This window comes from Myotis daubentonii, chromosome X (assembly GCF_963259705.1).
Source record: "Myotis daubentonii chromosome X, mMyoDau2.1, whole genome shotgun sequence".
Classification (NCBI taxonomy): domain Eukaryota; kingdom Metazoa; phylum Chordata; class Mammalia; order Chiroptera; family Vespertilionidae; genus Myotis; species Myotis daubentonii.
The window spans coordinates 7,975,563-7,987,663 of NC_081861.1; the positions used below are offsets into that span (position 1 = coordinate 7,975,563).

At 41.3% G+C, this 12,101-nt stretch overlaps 1 protein-coding gene and 1 pseudogene across 7 annotated transcripts in view; one reads left to right on the top strand and one right to left on the bottom strand.

Moving 5' to 3' along the window:
- Positions 1–12,101, bottom strand: part of FAM120C (family with sequence similarity 120 member C) — a 70,722-nt gene that overhangs the window by 50,116 nt on the left and 8,505 nt on the right. The gene's annotated exons all lie outside the window — the stretch shown is intronic.
- LOC132223779 (non-histone chromosomal protein HMG-14-like) lies at positions 9,515–10,004 on the top strand (annotated as a pseudogene).

Sequence of the window (12,101 nt, forward strand, 5' to 3'; positions counted from 1 at the left end):
GATAACAATGAAACCCTGACGGGCAAGGAAAAAGCCTTCCAGCCACAATGCCTCTTAGAGAACAGCTGAGCACCCTGGCTCCATTTCCACATCTCTGATGATTACTACCACCTATGCAGAATGACTTACAGGCCCTGGTCCAAACTGATCCAGTTTCCTTGGCAACCGTGCAATTTTCCAGGAGACTAAAATGATTCAGGCGAAATTAAACAACATACCCAAACGACTAAGCAGAAAAGAAGTACATTTGAGCTATAAAGAAAGCAAGAGTTGAGATTCTGAATTGTCCATAGCTTTTTATTCTTGTTAATCCTCACCTGAGGATATTTTTCGATTGATTTTTAAGGAGAGTGGATGAGAGAGGGAAAGACAGAAATATCCATGTGAGAGAAACACATGGATTGATTGCCTCCTGCACGACTGGTTGACTCCTGCCTGAGCCCTGATCAGGGCCTTGGCCCAGGAGAAGCCTGCAATCCTGCAATCAAGGTACATGCCCTTGACCGGAATTGAACCTGGGACCCTTTGGTCCGCAGGTCGACGCTCTAACCAGCTAGGGCTGTCTATCTTTTAATCACTGACTCAATTTTAGTCCAATGAATATGAATTGAGAGCCTACTAAGTGCTAGGATGCAGACAGCACAGAGTGGCATGAATATAAAGAAGAATAAAACTCAGGGGAAAACAGCTCCCTGAGAGAAGTTTAATGTTTAATTTCCAATCTAAGTAGTCCAAAGCAGTGGGTTTTATTTTTTTAAATATATTTTATTGGTTTTTTACAGAGAGGAAGGGAGTGGGATAGAGAGCTAGAAACATCGATGAGAGAGAAACATCGACCAGCCGCCTCCTGCACACCCCCCACTGGGGATGTGCCTGCAACCAAGGTACATGCCCTTGACAGGAATCGAACCTGGGACCTTTCAGTCCAAAGGCCGACGCTCTATCCACTGAGCCAAGCCAGCGCAAAGCAGTGGGTTTTAAATTGTGCTTCCCAAACCAGGAATTGGGTAAGTGGGAAACTGGATCAAATAACCAGACAGGATAGATGCTCCTACTTTCTCTTCAAACTGAGCTCATATTTACCATATTACCTATTTTATATTTTGGCTCTTTCAGAAATATTTTATTTTATTGAATAACATTTGTTGTTAAAAAACAACTAGAGAGAAAAAAAAACTAGAAGTAGCCCGGCTGGTGGGGCTCAGTGGTTGAGCGTCGACCTATGAACCAGGAGGTGGAGATTTGATTCCTGATCAGGGCACATGCCTGGGTTGTGGGCTTGATCCCCAGTGGAGGGCATGCAGTAGGCAGCTGATCAGTGATTCTCTCTCATCATTGATGTTTCCATCTCTCTCTCCCTCTCCCTTCCTCTCTGAAATCAATAAAAAAATATTGGTTGAAAGTCAAAATTGGTCCCCTACTCTGTGCCACGTGTTCTATGCATGAGAGAGACAGCAATAAACAAAACAGACCAAAAAAATCCCGGCCTTCTTGGAGCTTACATTTTAGTGACAAATACTTCTAGATTTTTAAAAAATGCATTTTTTTATTGATTTGAGAGAGGAAGGGAGAGGGATAGAGAGAAACATCAATGATGAGAGAGAACCATTTATTGGCTGCCTCCTGCATGCCCCCTACTGGGGATCGAGCCCCCAACTCAACATGTGCCCTTGACCAGAATGGAAACCGAGACCCTTCATTCTGCAAGCTGACACTCAATCCACTGAGCCAAACATCACCTAGGGCTCCACCAATATTTATTGAGCCAGGAACTGATATGTGCCAGGCACTGATCTAGGTGTGGGGATATAGGGAACAAGAGCCCCAAATTTTTATCTTCATGGAGCTGACATTCTAGTGATTAATATTTCACAATAAGCACTGGGCTAAGCAATGTAAGACATATTTATTCTTCTAACCCTGTGAAATAAGTATCATTAACCTCCCTATATATTCCTTTTTGTTAGCAGAAAAATGTAAATATCTCATCTCGCCCCAAATCACATGGCTGACCATATAGCAACACTTGGATTTGAACTCAGGACTGACTTCAAAACAATGCTTTTTTTTTTTTTGCGTGTATCTGTCCAGTTTTCCCAGCACCACTTATTGAAGGTACTGTTTACCCCATTGTATATCCTTGCCTCCTTTGAGGTGGGTTAATTGACCATATAAACAAAGATTTATTTCTGGGCTCTATTCTGTTCCATTGATCTGTTTGTTTTTATGCTAGTATAATGCTATTTTGATTGTTGTCAAAATAGCATTATATTATACTTTGAAACCAGGGAGCATGATACCTCCCACTTTGTTCTTTGATTTCTTTGGCTATTAAGGGTCTTTTGTTGTTCCATTAGTTTTTAGTTCTGAGAATGCCATAGGTATTTTTTAATAGGGATTGGCTGGAATATATCTATTGCTTTAGGTAGTAAGGACATTTTAACAATATTATTATATCCAATCCATAAGCATGGTATATCCTTCCATGTATTTGTATCCTCTTCAATTTCCTTCTTCAATATCTTATAGCTTTCAGAATACAGGTCTTTCACCTCATTGGTTAAATTTATTCCTAAGTATTTTTATGCTATTGATGCAATTGAGATGGGATTGTTTTCTTCTTTATTTCTCCTCATTGTTCACAGGATCTGTGACATCGAATGAATCTACGCTCAAATTCAAGTGGTCGTGCAAGTCACTTAGCTTCTTATCTATACAATGGAGATTTCACTAATTCCTACCTGATTGTGAGATTTAGCAATTATTTATATAAAATACCTGGCACACAAGCTCTGAGAAAGTGCTTATTAAGTAAGTCACAGCCTGTTAATTCTGCAGAGATGAAGTCTGTGGTACAAACTACTATCTGCAGGTCTTCAGAAATCACTTGAGGTAAGTAGATACCAGAACAGGCACTTGTTCTGCCCAAAGAAAACCTTCAGGATTGAAAACTCAGAAGGCCTGATGAAAGCCATCCTTGGAAATAAGAAGCATACAAAGGTCCAAGGGAGCTTTGGGGTTACCTCAGGGAGGAAGACAGGAACTGCAGAGGAAAATGACAGCAAGAAATTTCTAGGAATCCTTGAACCAGGGGCTGCAAATGCTTCCAGGGGCTGGGAAGCTAGCAAATGAATGAAGGGGGTTGAGTTAAGAAAAAATCAACCGCCAAGAGATGCAAATCAAAATGGCAACGCGGTACCATCTCACACCTGTCAGAATGGCTATCATCAACAAATCAACAAACAAGTGCTGGAGAGGATGCGGAGAAAAAGGAACCCTCGTGCACTGCTGGTGGGAATGCAGACTGGTGCAGCCACTGTGGAAAACAGTATAGCATTTCCTCAAAAAACTAAAAATGGAACTCCCATTTGACCCAGTGATCCCACTTTTAGGACTGTATCCCAAGAAACCAGAAACACCAATCAGAAAGGATATATGCACCCCTATGTTCATAGCAGCACAATTTATAATAGCTAAGATTTGGAAACAGCCTAAGTGCCCATCAGCAAATGAGTGGATTAAAAAACTGTGGTACATCTACACAATGGAATACTATGCCGCTGTAAAAAAGAAGGGATTCTTACCATTTGCAACAGCATGAATGGACTTGGAGAGCATTATGCTAAGCGAAATAAGCCAGTCAGAGAAAGACAAATACCACATGATCTCACACATTTGTGGAATACAATGATCAACATACACTGATGAACAAAAACAGAATCAGAGACAAGAAGCATCAATCAAACCATCAAACCTCAGAGGGAAGGTAGGGGAGGGTGGGGGTAAGGAGGAGAGATCAACCAAAGGACTTGTATGCATGCACATAAGCCTAACCAATGGACACAGACAACAGGGGGGTGAGGGCATGAGTGGGGGGGTGGGGGGTAATGTGGGGATAAGGGCACATGTAATACCTTAATCAATAAAGAAAAAAAGAAAATAAAAATCAACCGCCAGGAATGTAATCTTTTTTACTAACGGATACTGTGGGTGTTAACAATATAAATATGCAAAGTCTTGGCATTTACATTTAAAAAAATTTTTTTGTTGTTCTTGTTAATCCTCACCAGAGGATATTTTTCCATTGAATTTTAGAGAGAATGGAAGGGAGTGGGAGAGACAGAGAGAAACATCGATGTGAGAGAGAGAGAGACATCTACTGGTTGTCTCCCACAGGCGCCCCAACCAGGGCCAAGGATTGAGCCTGCAACTGACACATGCGTCTTTGACCAGAATCGAACCCAGGACCCTTCATCTCCTGGCAAATGAGTTTCCTAAAGGCATAATTATGCTAGTAAAAAGCAAATACAATCATGCATTTGTGAAGGTATTTCTGAACAACCCCGGTTTAATTCAAAGTTGAAATGCCAACTAAACAGGTTAAATATTTTATTTCAATCATTTCTGGAGTGCTGAATGCCCTTTAAATGCCAAATAAGAAATTGTATTTTTCAGTATCTTCAGTACCACGCCAACCAATCTCCATATGATAGGGCAGATTTCCAAAACATGAATCTAGTAAGTCACTATGCAAAATATTCAACTGTGGTTGGTGCAAATCACCATGCTAATTACTAGCTCCTGACATGTTTCATTTTGAACATTTTTGCACAATGACTCCTAAGGAGTGGCATAATAAACAGCTTTAAGCCCTTGTAAAATGTTTATTTCAAATGAAAGCTCCCTAAGTCCAACAGTATTGCTTTTGCAGAAGCACACGTGTAGTCATATTCACTAATTTTGACCAATTTATACTAAAAATTTCAAGACTTTCTCAACATACAAAGTCCAGTTATTTCTGTATGCACCTGTCACAGGCTACAAGACCAAAAGAGTTAGATTGCATAAAAAATGTTTTAATATTTTTTTTTATTGATTTCAGTGAGGAAGGGAGGAGAGAGGGAGAGAAACATCAATGATGAAAGAGAATCATAGAAGAACCAAGATGGCGGCATAGGTTAACGCCGGAGTTTGCTGCTTTGAACAACTACTTCAAAAGTGAAACTAAAACACGGAACGGACATCACCCAGAACCACAGGAACGCTGGCTGAGTGGAAGTCCTACAACTAGGAGGAAAGAGAAACGCATACGGACACTCAGAGGAGGCGCAGTGCTGAAGTCAAATTCTGAGGTGCGGAGTGCGCGGAGCGGGCTGGCAGCGGAGGGCGCGGTTGTTGTTTTCAATCGGGAGGGAGTCGCAGACTCTGAGCTCCAGATACAGGCGAGTCTTTAGGGACCCAGGCTCAAACGGGAGAAGCGGACTGTCTGGCTTCGGTCAGAGCGAGTGCAGCTTTCTCTCCGAGCTTTGCAGCGGGTGCTGGGACTCAGAGAGGCAGAGCCCCTGGGGACAGGACTGAGAGCCGCCATAACTGCTCTCTCCGGCCCACCCTGTTGATCCTGTGTGGCCCGCCCTACCCAAGCCCTGCACAGAGGCATTTGCCGGATAGCCTCAGGCAAAGGCTAGATTAGCACCTCCCTAGAGGACAGAAGTTCTCTCACTACTGACACAGCTGATTCTCATAGCCACTTGGCCTGGAGGTCAAACCCTCCCTGGAATTAGCTACAACAATCAAGATTTATCTATAAGACTGCGAACAAAGACCACTAGGGGGTGCACCAAGGAAGCATAACAAAATGCAGAGACAAAGAAACAGGACAAAATTGTCAATGGAAGAAATAGAGTTCAGAACCACACTTTTAAGGTCTCTCAAGAACTGTTTAGAAGCTGCCGATAAACTTAATGAGATCTACACGAAAACTAATAAGACCCTCGATCTTATATTGGGGAACCAACTAGAAATTAAGCATACACGGACTGAAATAATGAATATTATACAGACGCCCGACAGCAGACCAGAGGAGCGCAAGAATCAAGTCAATGATTTGAAATGCGAGGAAGCAAAAAACATCCAACCGGAAAAGCAAAATGAAAAAAGAATCCAAAAATGCGAGGATAGTGTAAGGAGCCTCTGGGACAGCTTCAAGCGTACCAACATCAGAATTATAGGGGTGCCAGAAGATGAGAGAGAGCAAGATATTGAAAACCTATTTGAAGAAATAATGACAGAAAACTTCCCCCACCTGGTGAAAGAAATGGACTTACAGGTCCAAGAAGCGCGGAGAACCCCAAACAAAAGGAATCCAAAGAGGACCACACCAAGACACATCATAATTAAAATGCCAAGAGCAAAAGATAAAGAGAGAATCTTAAAAACAGCAAGAGAAAGAAACTCAGTTACCTACAAGGGAATACCCATACGACTGTCAGCTGATTTCTCAACAGAAACTCTGCAGGCCAGAAGGGAGTGGCAAGAAATATTCAAAGTGATGAATACCAAGAACCTACAACCAAGATTACTTTATCCAGCAAAGCTATCATTCAGAATTGAAGGTCAGATAAAGAGCTTCACAGATGAGGAAAAGCTAAAGGAGTTCATCACCACCAAACCAGGATTATATGAAATGCTGAAAGGTATCCTTTAAGAAGAGGAAGAGGAAGAAAAAGGTAAAGATACAAATTATGAACAACAAATATGCATCTATCAACAAGTGAATCTAAGAATCAAGTGAATAAATAATCTGATGAACAGAATGAACTGGTGATTATAATAGAATCAGGGACATAGAAAGGGAATGGACTGACTATTCTTGGGGGGGAAAGGGGTGTGGGAGATGTGGGAAGAGACTGGACAAAAATCGTGCACCTATGGATGAGGACAGTGGGTGGGGAGTGAGGGCGGAGGGTGGGGCGGGAACTGGGAGGAGGGGAGTTATGGGGGGGGAAAAAAAGGAACAAATGTAATAATCTGAACAATAAAGATTTAATTTAAAAAAAAAAAAAAAAAAAAGAGAATCATAGATTGGCTGTCTCCTGCACGACCCCCACTGAGGATGGAGCTGCAACCCAGTCATGTGCCCTGACCGGTAATTGAACCATGACCTCCTGGTTCATAGGTTGACACTCAACCACTGAGCCACACTAGCCAGGCTGCATCAAAAATTTTAACATGAATTATATTTAGGTGCAGTGGTTCTCGAACTCTACGGTAGATGGCTTCTTAAAACAGACTGACAAGCCCCATCTCCAGATTCTGATTCAGTAGGTCTGGGACAGGGCCTGAGAATTTGCATTTCTAACAAGTGTCCAGCTGGTACAGTGCTGTTGGTCAGGGAGCATACTGTGAGAACTACTAGCTAGGCATATACCAAGTGTATAACTATATGGGGCAGCGTTTATATCTGTTGTAAATAGTTGCAATCTAAAACTTCACAAATAACTTCTTGACCCAAGTTGTCACCAAAATGTTCGGCCCCCAATTTTTAACATCTGGAGCAACAGTATTTCCTACTCTTGCAAATGCTGGTTTATGATTTAATTTCTGCTATACTCACTCTTTTCTCAAACTACTACCTACAAAAGGCTTTCAAGGCCTAGCAATGTTTTACTTACTATGTAATTGCATTTCATGCTAGTATCACTTATTCTGTCTGTATTCAAAAACACAGTCTAGAAAAAACCTGATAAATAAGTGGGACAACAGAAGGAGAAACCAAGATGGCGGGATAGGCAAAAACACCGTCTATTGAAATTTCAATCGCTTTTTGTTGTTGTTAATCCTCACCCAAAGGCATTTTTTTCCATTGAAGTTTTTGAAAGAATGGAAGGGAGGTGAGAGACACACAGAAACATTGACTGCTTGCCCTCCACACGCACCCCAACCAGGGCCAGGAATTGAGCCTGCAACTAAGTTACATGCCCTTGACCAGAAACAAATCCATGACCCTCCAGTCTGCAGGCTGGTGCTCTAACTACAGAGAAACCGGTGAGGGCTTGAAGTTCATTTTGTTTCAGCACTTGTCATTTTTGTACACTTTGTCATGGTTGTATTTCTTATAATGGTTTATTTTTAAATGGTGTCTTAAACTATAGTCTTTCAATAGACACATTTTATTTAGGTATAGAGGAATACTCATGACTTTGTGAGAATAAACAAGTCATCTTTTCTGTCAAATAACAGTTCCAGGGGTGGGCAAACTTTTTGACTGGAGGGCCACAATGGGTTCTTAAACTGGACCGGAGGGCCGGAACAAAAGCATGGATGGAGTGTTTGTGTGAACTAATATAAATTCAAAGTAAACATCATTACATAAAAGGGTACGGTCTTTTTTTTTTAGTTTTATTCATTTCAAACGGGCCGTAGTTTGCCCACCGCTGGTTTAGACAGCCACCATTTTGGACTATGTGACTTGGCAGCCACCATGTTGGCCGCATGGCTTGCAGATCCCCTGGGGGCCGCCATCTTGAAATGCACAAAAGGCCAGCCCCTTCCTTTGAATTAGCCAATCACGAAAGACTGCGCCTGAGCTCGTCAAAAGTAAGGGACAGGTCATGTGCATCAGGACTAAAAAGCCCAGCAGACCACCTGCTCAGTGTGCCTTTGCTCCCAGATCATGTGCATGTGCACCCTTCTGCGCAGAAGTAAATATAGTTGCCTTGCTGCCTGGCCCCCAAGTATGCTTTGTGTTCTACCAGGACCCCTGAATTTGGTGGCTCGCCTTATTTCTTACAACTTCCAACAAGAAATAGGCTCTCTCCAATTTTCCTTTAAATATGTGACTTTCTTATATAACCTTCTTTTTGTTTACTTTTCTTAGATGTGGGCACAAAAAATATTTCATGTTCTTCAAAACTGCTAAAAAAGTACAAGCGCAACAATCAATGCTATTTTTGTTATCTATTTTCATATAACACATCACCCCCAAAACTTAGTGGCTTAAAAAATATTTATTATCTCAGAGTATCTGGCTTGAAATGGATGAGACAAGATTCATAGGAAAAGAAAATACAGCCATGGCCGGGTGGCTCAGTTGGTTGGAGCGTTGTCCCATGAACCAAGAGGTTGTGGGTTTGATTCCCAGTCGGGGCACATAAGGGAGGCAGCTGGTCGATGTTTGTTTCTCTCTCTCTCTCTCTCTCTCTCTCTCTCTCTCTCTCTCTCTCAAATCAATAAAAACATATCTTCAGGTGAGGATTAAATAGAAAAAGAGAATACAGAAAGTAGAATAAATTTGAGGGGCAACTATTGAGTTCCATCTTGGATATTTTTTAGATTAAGTCAGCGGTCACCAACCGGTGGTCTGTGGACCACTGGTGGTCCCTGAGTTCCGAAAGGTTGGCGACCACTGGATTAAGTGACCTAAATTGTGCCAAAAGTTCATGAGAGAGGTTGGGAGTAAAGAAAGAGCTCTAGGAATCATCAGAATATAGTTACTATTTAAAATTACAATAATGGATGAGCCCTAGCTGGTTTGGCTCAGTGGACAGAGCATCGGCCTATGGACTGAAGGGTCCCAGGTTCAATTCTGGTCAAGGGCACATGCTCAGGTTGCAGGTTTGATCCTCAGGAAGGGGTCAATGATTCTCATCTTTGATGTTTCCATCTCCCTCTCCTTCTCCCTTCCTCTCTGAAATCAATAAAAATATATTTTAAAAAAAAGTAAATGGGGGGGCCCCAGCAACTTGGGCAGTGGGAGACATGGCAGCAGCCAGGCAGCCCAGGTTCGCCAAGCCACTAGGTTCCCCGCGGCCCTCAGGCACCCAGCCTGCCACCAGGATGCCCAAGAGGAAGGTCAGCTCTGCAGAGGGCGTGGCCAAGGAGGAAGCCAAGAGGAGGTCGGCCAGCTTGTCAGCCAAACCTGCTCCTGCAAAAGTGAAAACGAAGCCCAAAATGGCGGCAGGAAAGGATAAATCTGCAGACAAAAAAGTGCAAACGAAAGGGAAAAGGGGAGCAAAGGGAAAGCAGGCCTAAGTGGCTCACTAAGAACCTAAAGATCTACCTGCGAAAAACGGAAACTAAAAACCAGGAGAGTCCAACCTCAGATGAAGCAGGAGAAAAAGAAGCCAAGTCTGATTAATGTTATATGCCATGTCTTATCAGTGGCCCCTGTCTCCCTTCTTGTACAATCCAGAGGAATAATTTTATCAACTATTTTGTAAATGCAAATTTTTAGTAGCTCTAGAAATATTTTTAAGGAGGGAATTCCACCTCATCCCATTTTTTAAAGTGTAAATGCTTTTTTTAAAGAGGTGAGATCATTTGCTGGTTATTACAACCAGAAAATAGTGAGATATTCAATATGGGAGACTTTGATTGTCTTGGGTGTCAGCTTAACATTCCATAGATAGGGGAGTTTTTATACCCTATAATACAAAGCATACTAAATGACAATTTGGAGTCAGTCGTGCATTTGCTATGTCTTGAACATTTTAAATTACTTCTATTCACATGCTTTTGGTAGAATTGTTTCCTAAAGAAAACCACTCCTGGGGGGTGGGTAAGAGATCAACCAAAGGACTTGTATGCATGCATATAAGCATAACCAATGGACATAAGACACTGGGGGGTAGGGGAGGCCAGGGGATTGTCAAGGGCGGGGGGGAAAAAAAGGAGACATATGTAATACTCTTTGTAATACTTTAAGCAATTAAAAAAAAAAAGAAAGAAAACCACTCCTTGATCTTGGCTCTCCCTGTCAGAATTTTGTGCATCTGTAACATCTTTGCTGTGGTAGTCCAGTTTTCCTAGTAAATTTGTCGATGTGCTGTGAAAAATTGAAAATTTGATTATGTAGTATATGTGCTATTAAATTGTGAATTAGTGGGACTTTGATGTAACAGCGTTATCAACATCTGAAGATATTGGTACTTGATACTCTTAAGGAAAGTCTAAATTTTAAGCTGGAAAGTCGCTGGAATAACTGTTTAGAAAAGAATCACAACTACATGACTTTACATTTTTGGTACTAAGTTAAGAATTATGCACAAATTGATATGTCTGTGTTCTGACCCTCAAAACAAACAATAAAATCTCAATTATGAAAAAATAAATGGGAAGTTTTGCTTTTTTAAGTTATTCACATACACTGTAAGTGAAAGAAACCAGAGATGGAGAGACTGAAAATGCAGAAAAGAGATGATTACTTTTGAATTCTTATAACCTCACTATCTTACTCTTTCACTTGGCATTTAGCTTACACATTTGCCTTGTACTAGCAGTACCACACATTTAGCAATGCTGGCACAAACTAAGTGCTCAATAAATCTAATTATTGCTTTTCTACATGTATCTATGCATATTATCTGGCTAATAAAAGTACACAATCTTACACAAGATGTATGAAACAAAGGAAACTGTATGGTGAGAGTGTTCAAAGATACTCGGAGCGATACAGACCCAGAACAAGGATTTTATCCACCACTGACTAGTATCCAGACAAAGAAAAAATCATTTCACCTCTATGCACCTCAGTTATTCAATTGGTAAATGGGAAGCTCTTGCAAGCTTGTGAGGATTAAACAAGATATTTTAAAAGCACTTTATATACAACTTAGTGCTCACATAGTAATACAGTGGAACCTCAGTTCTCCAACTTAATTTGCTTCAGAGGGCTGTTCGAGAAGTGATTTGTTTGAGAACCGAATCATTTTTTCCCATTAGAAATAATGTAAATTGAATTAATCAGTTGCAGACCCCCAAATGATTGTTGTAACCTTTCTTACATACAGTGCATACCTAACGTACTGTTTAAGGTGTAAATAAACACTTCTTTTCTTAAGTTTATTGAACCACCCCTACTAGCCTTAAAGGAATCACTTTTAGCATTTGGTCCAGGGATGTCTTTAGGGCCAGCATGCAGCATCTTTGCTTGTTCACATATCACTGCCTCCCAAGGGCTGTCCCTGGCTAACTGCTTTCCCTTTATCCAAATCAACAACAGTTTTTCTACCTCTCCCATTGCCTGTGATCAGTTTCTTTCACATCCTTAGCAACATTGACACTCTTGGGGGCCTCTTTTTTTTTTACATTGTACTAATTTGTTGATTTCACCAACCACAAAAGCATTGGCTCCTTTGTTTCTTGCCTGAGAGATACTTTTTGTCATGCTGAGGTATCAGCAAGAAAGGGTTGTCAGGTAGAAAACTGAAGTTTGGTTCAAGAATCAAGACATTTTTTCTGTGAACAACTTGGACTAGAACCCAATTGAGATGGGAGAAGTTTGAGAAATTCAACAACCCCTTCATACTGATACCTGCATGATC